General features: G+C 39.0%; 1 pseudogene; it reads left to right on the top strand.

Moving 5' to 3' along the window:
• Window positions 1–879: 879 nt before the first annotated feature.
• LOC140595108 (small ubiquitin-related modifier 2 pseudogene) lies at window positions 880–1,261 on the top strand (annotated as a pseudogene).
• The last annotated feature ends 8,481 nt before the right edge of the window (window positions 1,262–9,742 follow it).

The raw sequence follows: 9,742 nt of genomic DNA, 5'->3' as shown, positions 1-9,742 counted from the left end.
ACATCATCTAATTTCGTTTTTTTACAAGTGACTATCTGGTTATCCAAGAACAATTTATCAAAAGACTATTCTTTTTCCCATGGAATGGCCCTGAGACCCACTGAAAATCAATTAACTGCAAATGTGTCTATTCTATTGACCTATATGTTTGTCTTTCTGCTAGTAGCATGCTGTCTGGATTACTGTTGCTTTAAAATCAGTTTTTATTTTAAGAAATGAGTCCTCTAATTTTGCTCTTCTTTTTAAAGAATGTTTTGGCTCTTCTGAGTCCCTTGTGTTTCCATATGAGTGTTAGGATCCTCATGTGAATCCCTGCAAAGAACTCAGCTAGAATTCTAAGGATGATAAGGATGGCAGCGAATGACTCTATGGATCACTGCAGGGAGTGCTGTCATCTTGACAATACATTAAGTCTTCTGATCCTTCAACCTGAGATATCGCCTCATTTATTCAGATCTTCCTTAATTTCTTTCAACAATGTTTTGTAGTTTTCCGAGTAGACCTTCTGTTTTGTTAACTTCATTCTCAAGTCTTTTACACTTTTTTGATGCTCTTTGGGCTGTTCTTGCTCTTCAGGCTGTATTGGGAAGCCTTGCCCGGCTAAGAGCTTTCTCTTACACAGGTATGTCAGTTACCTGGGAGTTTGAGACTTCTCTAGCTAAGTCTCAGGTATTTCACAATTAATAAACTGGAAATAAACTCATGATAAAGATTTTCTCCTGAGCTGGTCTAGTAGGTTCTAAACAAATTAAATTTATACTTCTAAGAGACTTATTTTTTATTTCAGAAAATGCTTTTTTGACCACTGCCCATCCTCCTTTCAGTGCCAACCTGGTACCTTCTTTGTAAGCTGCAGCTCAGGAGACCTTGGGGCTCACCATGGCCAATGAAAAGCCCAAGAAATGAGTCAAGCCTGAGAACTACGTTCATTAATTTGAAGACAGCAGGTGAGGATGTTTCTGTAGTGCAGTTTAGGATTAGGAGGCATACACTACTTCATAAACTGGTAAAAGCCTGTTGTGAATGATAGGATTTGTCAGTGAGGCAGATAAGATTCTGATTTGACAAGCAGCCAATCCATGAAACAGATATACCTGCCCAGTTGGAAATGGATGAAGAACATGCAATTGTGTTCCAGCAGCAGACAGAGGTGTCTCCTAAAAAGGGAGTCTACTACTTCACTCCAAAACTCTGTTCCTCCAGACTAAGAAGACATTCCCAGTTAGAAAACCACAATTTGGTTCCGCCACACCCTGACTAGTATTGTATCGTGTGGTATAGTTTTCTCTATTCTTTCATTTCCCCTCCCCCCATTCTTTTGTTGCACAGAAAATAATTGGTGTATGTGCATAAGCATTCTGGTTTTCATTGTTGCTTTTTAGTAAATGGACAATGATATGTTTTGATCGAAATCAAATGGAAATGGGATGGAGAGAAATGCCTCTACGGAAATATTCCCTTTCTCCATTTGTGGCGCACTCCTTTAGTTCTTTCTTATCTTTGCATTCCAGTAAAATTATTTTGCTATCAATCTTTAACAACAACAAAAACAACAACAACCAAAAAACCCATATAAAAATTCTTCTATACTTTGCTCAATTGGAGAATTTTAATGTTTTTCATTTATCATTGTAAAACCAGGGGTGATTTTACAATTTTTTGTATGTAGCTGTTATATGTAGGGCAAGGTAACATTAAGTAGAGATAAATTAAAGGAAATGATAGTTTTCTAGATAGTTTCCCATCAAGTTATGCATCTTTGTTGTTGAATAAAAAACTTCTTGTTAAAAAAAAGGAAAATATTTTTTTTTACTTCTGTGTCTCAGCTCAAATATAATTAATAGGAAAATGAAATGTGGTTCACTATGTGTTTCCTGAGACCTGTGCTAAATATCCTTATTTCAAAGAAAAATAAAGCAGAAATCTTTCCCCAGATGCTTTCCTTGCCACAAATTCTGCTCTTTGGGCTATTTCTGTAAGCCCTTTCAGCAACAAGATGTGCAGCAGCAGCATACGTGAATTTCAAGTTTCTCTTTTTTGGGAATAATTAGGAAAAGCATGAGGTGGGGTTTAGAAATAGAGATGATATAAAAGAAGAGCAGTAGAATTTCTGCCAAGACGCCTTGAGAGGAATGAAGGGAGCAAGGGAAAGGCCATACCTGGAACAGCTTCTGCTTGGCAAAGAGGCAGCCCTCAGAGGAGCCCTGCACCCAGCAGGGAGCAGACTGCCTGTGATGTCAGTCACCAAAACCAGAATGGGACCAACATGGCCTTCTTTTCTTTTAAGGCGAAGTTTCAAATACACAAAATAAAAAAGAATAAATATTTTGTCATAATGAATGAATATAACGAAACTCCACGTGCCCATTACCATTCAACAGCCATCAACTCATGACCAAACTTGTGTCTGCTATGAACTTAATCCCCCAGCCCCACACGTGATTATTCAGACATTATCTCAGACATTATATTATTCCATCCATAAATCTTTCATTATGTGTGATTATATCCAAGCACGTATATATCCATTATCACACCTTTGAAAATTAACAATAATTTTTCTTAACACTATAAACTATTCAACCAGGGTTCCAATTTCCCCATTATCTCATAAGTTTTTCTTAAAAGTTTGTTTGAATCAGGTTCATGTGTTGCAGTTGGTAGATGTTTCTCTTAGTCTTTTAATCCATATTTCAGCGAAGATCTGGGAACATGGGGAAATCCTTCTTAGCATGTGAATAGCCTGGAACAGGACAAGATAAATGTATCATTGTCCTGTAGAAATTACAGGGTAAGGAAGGTCTTAAACATTTTTTTTTTAAATCTTAAACTCTTTTAACAACCAAATGCAAATCACAGTAAGTAGAAATTTCACATATCATGGACTCAGAAGTGTAAAAATGTAACTTCATTTTACTAATTATTATTTTATTTATTTATTATTGAAGTGTAGTTGACATACAATGTTATTTTGAAGTGTGCAACATACAGATTTGATAATTCTATACATTATTTAGTTCCCACCATAATAACTGAAGCACCATCTGTCACATTATACAACATTATAATATTATTGATTATATTCCCTAGGCTGTACTTTTCATCTCCATGATTTGTATATTTCATAACTGGAAGTTTGTACTCTTACTCCCCTTCATCTATTTCACCCATTTGCGACTCCCCCAACACAGCAACCACCAGTTTGTTCTCTGTATTGAAGAGTCTGTTTGGTTTTTTGTCTGTTTGTTTCTTCACTTGTTTTGTCTTTTAGATTACACATGTAAGTGAAATCATGTGGTATTTATCTTTCTATGTCTGACTTATTTCATTTAGCATAATACCCTGAAGTCCAACCATGTTGTTACTAATGGCAAGATCTTATTCTTTTTTATGCATGAATACTATCCCATTGTGTATATACCACACCTGCTTTAATTAACCACTTACCTATCAATGGACACTTGCATTGCTTCCATATCTTGGTTACTGTAAACAATGCTACAATTAACATAGGAGTGCTTATTTCTTTTCAAATTAGTATTCTCCTTTTCTTTGGATAAATACCAAGAAGTGACATTGTTAGATCATATTGTATTTCTAATTTTTTAAGTGACTTTCATACTGTTTCCTACGGTAGCTGCACCAACTTATTTTCCACCAATAGAGATAGCTCAAGTATTCCCTTTCTCCACATCCTCATCAATACTTATTATTTCTTATCTTTTTGGTACTAGCCTTTCTGACAGGAGTGAGGTGAATTGTGGTTTTGATTTGCATTTCTCTGATGATGAGAGATGTTGAGTATCTTTTCATGTGTCTGTTGGCCATCTGGATGTCTTCTTTGGAAAAATGTCTATTCAGGTCCTCTGCCCATTTTAAAGTCAGATTGTTTGTTCTTTTGGCCTTGAGTTGTAGAAGTTCTTTACATATTTTGGACATTAACCCCTTACCAGATTTATCATTTGCAAATATCTTCTCCCATTCTGTGGGTTGCCTTTTTTTGTTGTTGAAGATTTTCTTTGCTGTGCTAAATCTTTTTATTTTGGTGTAGTTCCAGTGGTTTAATTTTACTTTTATTCTATTTATCTGAGAAGACAGATCCATAAAAATGTTGCTAAGGCTGACGTCCAAGAGACTACTGCCTGTGTTTTCTCTTAGGTGTTTTATTTTTTTAGATCTCACACTAATTTTTAACTTGAGTCCTTATTCTGTCTCTTTTTTGCAAACTTGATCTAGTCTTAGATAAATTTAATCAGATCCAATGAGGATTTTTGTTGTTTTTTTTTTCTCCAAAGTCTGTTAAGGCCTCCTGTTCCTCTTTTTCTTGAGTGCAGGGCTAGGCACATTCAAAGGACTCCTCCCCCCTTCTCCCAGGACATAATACTATCAAATGGACCCACTTAAATGCAGTTTTGTGCAGTGGGAGGAGCTTATCTGCATTGTCCTCCTGTATTAGTTTTCCTTTTTTTTTTTTTTTTAAGATTTTATTTATTTATTCATGAGAGAGAGAGAGAGAGAGGCAGAGACACAGGCAGAGGGAGAAACAGGCTCCCTGCAGGGAGCCCAGTGTGGGACTTGATCCTGAGACCCTGGGATCACACCCTGAACCAGGGGCAGGTGTTCAATTGCTGAGCCACTCAGGCTGCCCCTATATTACTATTGCTGCATACAGAACAAGCTGCTACAAACTTAAGTGACTTAAAGCAACACTCATTTATTAGCTCACTCATTTATGTCCTGACATGGCTGGCTTCCTGCTCAGGGTAAGGCTAAAATCAAGGTGTTGACCAGGCAGTTCTTGTCTGGAGGCTCTGGGGGAAATTTACTTCCCAGCTCATTCTTCTTGTTGGCAGAATTCAAGTCCTTTTGGTTGTGGGACCAAGGTCCTGGCTTCCATGCTGGCTCTTACCTGGCAGTGGCTCTCAGCATCTAGATGTCATCCATGTCCTTGACAGAGATGCTTCTCCATCTTCAGGCCAGCAAGAGCACATCAGATCCTTCATATGCTTCAAATTTCTGACTTCCCTCTCTGTAACCAGGTGGAAAAAAATCTATGCTTTTAAAGGGCTCATGTGATTAGATAGCATGTTCACCTTTAGATAATCTCCCTATCTTGACACCAACTGATCTGGAAACTTAATCACATCTACAAAGTGCCAACACAAGAGTTCCTAGATGGGTGTTTGAATAGCTGGGAGAAGATGCGCATCCACCCAGGGCTGGGAATGGGGAGGTGGCAATCTTAGAACCCTGCCTACCACACCCTCCAAGGTCAGTTTCCATGAACTGCTATGACTGGGTCACCAACTATCCATGTCATACTTTCTGATACTGGGTCCCCTGGCCCTGTCATGAGCCCTGGGAAGTTCCTTGGGACAGGATCTTTCTCCTGTTCTAGCTAACTTCCAGAAGTAAGAAAGGCAGGAGTAGGGGCTGGAAGAGAAGCTCACTCTTACTGCATTGGAAACTGCAGCTTCAGCCTGTCCCAAGGGGAGCTGGGACAGCCCTTTAGAGCCCAAACTGAGGCAAGGAGGCAGGGCTTGTATATCCCACATTAGCCAGTCACTGGCCACTAGTTACTTCCTCAGGGAGGGGATGAGGTATCATCTGAGGGGAGGCAGTCCTCTGCGAGTAGAGGGCAGTCTCCAGGGAGGGACCAGGCAACTAGTTTCCAGGTGCTAGATTGGTCATGGCCCAGAAGACAGCCACTAGAGACCCTACAATAACATCCACTCCACCCAACTTTTCTCCTTTCCACTTGTTCTACATCATACCATTTGAATTTATAAGCCAAAAACTTTAGCACATTTCTTATCTGTCTTTGCTGTGCCTGCGATAATAAAAAGGCTTCATATTTATGAATCATTCTGCCTCAGGGAAACAGATACAGGTGTCCCCTGTTTTGCAAAAATTCACATTATATACCACATGGCTTTTACAAAAGACCTACATTAGTACATGTTTTTGCTAACTGGAAGAAACCCAAAGAGATTTTTTGCTTTTACTTAAAAAGGCAAAGAGCAAAAATAGCATTCAGCATTTGTTTTGCCATCAGCCATTACCGAGGCAGCACCAACCCCAAGCAGCAGGGCTGGCCCCTCCCAGCTCTTTCCCTGGAAAAAGCATCTCAGTGTCCAGCATCATACCTTTGAGCTATCTGTGAGCATCCGTGCTTTACTTAGATTTATCTGGTACACTCCTTAACAAGATGTGTTCTAAGGAATCAGAAAAGAGAGATTCAGAAATATTCCAAATTTTTCTGTATAAATTAATGGTAATTGCTTCTTTGCTTTATACCATTTTGGCTTAGGGAAGTCATAGGAATGCTTTACTTTCAGACTGCAGGGTGAAACCTGTGTTCAAACATTTAATAGCTGTTATTACTAATTTAATGTATAATAACATTTTATTGATTTTTATATTTGTGAATATACTACTTTACTAGAGTTTTTTTTTTTTTAATGTCAGTAAAACTTAAACCACCTCAAGTCCTTTCTGGACAGTGAGAAATAAAACATCAAAGGTTTACAGGTTCTTATGGATTCACTTTACAGCCTGAGTTCTCTTAACTCAGTTTTTCCCATGAAAAGTACAGGCTTAATGCTTCACCCCCTCGTCCCTCAAAGGCTTTCTGAAACCTGAGGTCCTCTGTTATCTGTTAACCCCTCCATCTCCATCACACAGTGCTCAGCAGTAGATGGATTTGACCCTCGTCTATATAAATAAATACATGTATAAATAAATAGGACTTCCACAGTTTTCTATTGAAGAACACATTACATGCCTTTAAATGCTGATGGATATAAAGATTAAATAAGATGGAAAGATAGGATAAGGCAGACATTTGGACAACCTTATTGGGAACTCTGAAAGTTCATCTTCTCAGCTGATGCTACAGAAGCAAGATCTAAAATTTGTGCCCTATTCACAGACAAGCTCACAATCCTGCACTTTTACCTATGAGAGCAACAAGTATGTGGTTTGTTCCACCAATTTTCTTTGCCTAGCCTGGAGGAAAACTCCAGTGTGAAAGTGAAAATACCAGGGTTGACCACCAAAGAACTAGGTCCTTCCAACACTGGGCCAGGGTTAGACTGGCTGACTTAGATTCACCTTGGTTAGGAGCAGAAGGAAGCCCATTGAGTCTGCTGGGAGCAAGTGGCTGACTTCACCCAGGGATCATGATGGGCAGGAGGCAGAAAGCATGAGGAAAGTGTGTGCTCAACCCATTCAACAACTGGCTATTGAGAAAGCCAGTGCTTCTGATGCACTGGGGGAGAACAGAAGCTACAGTTCATTGGGCTATTTCCAATGCAGTGAGAATTGTGCATGTGATTGAATGATTTCTCATAAAAGGCAAAAGTATGGCACACAGTTTGGTGAGTAACCTTCAATTCTGGCATAAAAGGGGCCTGAATTAATTGGAAGCAATTCCTACTCTAAGCTGCTAAATGGCTCAGAAGCCAGATCAATTACATCCTGGCAACTTACCTGACAGCTATATTGGTATCTTACCTCTAATTGGCATTTTATTTTAAATCTGTTCCAAAAGAATGTTTTGTAGAAGTTTACAGAAATTTACTATTAATATTAATTTGAAATAATAAATTATAAAACTGTAATAATTCAAACTGTGCAGTATGAACACATAAAAAATAGATCAATGGAACACACTAAGAGATTAAGAAATAGGTCTAGATCCATACAGGAATTTGGTATATCATAAGGTTGGCATTTCAATCAGTGGAAGAAAAATAGTTTATTTAATAAATGTTTTAAGACAACTGTCTAGAAAAAAATAAGCTAAATCTTTATTCTATAAGCTAGGATAAGTTCCAAATGGATCAAAAACATATTTTGGGGAAAAAAATGGAATAACCAGGTTGTAGTAGAAATTCTGGAGCAATTTAGTTTTGTAATAATCTTTAAAAAGGGAAGAACTTTCTACGTATGATACAAAATCCAGAATCTGTATCCTGGGTGATGAGGAATTTGGCTGGTCTTTGCCTCTGGTTCCTGGGAAATAAGCTCTAAAACCTTGGAGATTCCCAAATAATAAGAATGTCTCTTATTCATGGTGGATTCTGAGGGTTTATAGTAAGGACATGACTCTGAGGGGAGCTGGTTATATAGGAAGACCAGCTAGTGATTAGAGGGCTGGGTCTTTGAGCCACGTGATATCAACCCAACTCCCCAGGAAGGGACAGGTGAGCTGGAGATGGAGTTCAGTAAAGTATCCAATGATTCAATTAATAGTGAAACTCCAATTAAGAACACTAGACAGGGATACCTGGGTGGCTTAGTCAGTTTATCGCCCAACTCTTGGTTTCAGTTCAGGCCATGATCTCAGAGTTGTTGAGGTGGAGCCCTGTGTCTGTCTCCACACTCGGTGGGAGTCTGCTGGAGATTCTCTCTCTCTTTCTCTCAAATAATCAATCAATCAATCTTAAAAAAAAAAAACCAAACCCATTGAACATCAACATTCAGGTGAGCATCCCTAGTTGCCAGTACTCTACATATTGTCACACACTTATGTGCCAGAAGGGTGATGCATCCTGACTCCACAGGGAGAGGACACCAGAAGCTTCACATTTAGGACCCTCCCAGACTCACCCTAGGTCTCTCTCTCTCTCTCTCTCTCTCTCTATCTCTCTATTTTTGGCTGGTTCTAATTTGATTCCTTTTTGCTATAACAAAACTGAAATTATAAAATTGAACAGCCCTTCCCTGACTTCTGTGAGGTGTTTTGGTGAATTATTCAACCAGCAGGGGTTCCACTACCCAAACCTGCAGTCCCATGGTCAGAACTGAAGCCCAGTGATCCTGGGGAGCCTGAATAGAGGCTGGTGTCTGAAGTGAGGGCAGTCTTGTGGAGGGCGGTATCCTTATCTCCAAAGTTTGACCTAACTCCATGTATTTGGAATCAGAAGCCATTGTATCATTAAAACAGGAAATAATAAATCTAATTACATTAAAAATTTTTTTGACATGACCTCAGAAGCAATATATAAAAAGACCAATAAAACTGAGGGAATGCTTGCCACTTGTGTCACTGAAAATGACTATTTTTCTAACAAATAAAGATATCTACCATACCAAAAAAAAAAAAAAAAAAAAAAAAAAACTTTGTAGGAAAATAAGCTTAACCAAAATATGAAATACAAATACCCTTTACATTTATGAAAAGATGTTCAATCCCACTCATAATGAGAGAAATGCAAGATGATACTTCCCAAGGCAAGACACAGACTGTGGAGGGAGTGGAGCGTAAACTACTACCACCCTCAGTACTTCTATGAGGCACACAAATCTCTATACTCTAGGAAAGACAAACCATCAATGACTGTAAAAAATGTTACTGCACATGCCCATAAGCCCATCAATACTGATGCAGGCTGGCTGGGCCCGAGGACCCAGAGGGGGCCCCCCAAGAGCAGCCAAGGAAGTCTTTGGCTCCATGCAGATAGAAATCAAGTGCAAGTAAAGAGGAAGCAAGGAAAGAGTTTATTGAAGAAAGAGAGAGTATGAATAAACACAGAGTGTCCAGGAGGATCACAAAGGAAAAAAGAGTGAGTCTAGTCTTTGCTTGGGGTCTGGGGTTTATTGAGGATTGTGGTCCAGTGCATGTGTCCTCTGAGGCATCCAGGAAGAAGTGTTTGGGTGTCCTCCATAAGATACTCATGCCCTGGAGCCAGGGTCTCCGTGAGTCTGTGGTCTTGGAAAACATTTATGATGACCCTAC

This window comes from Vulpes vulpes, chromosome 13 (genome assembly GCF_048418805.1).
Source record: "Vulpes vulpes isolate BD-2025 chromosome 13, VulVul3, whole genome shotgun sequence".
Taxonomy (NCBI): Eukaryota; Metazoa; Chordata; class Mammalia; order Carnivora; family Canidae; genus Vulpes; species Vulpes vulpes.
This window is presented reverse-complemented; position numbering and strand designations above follow the sequence as displayed.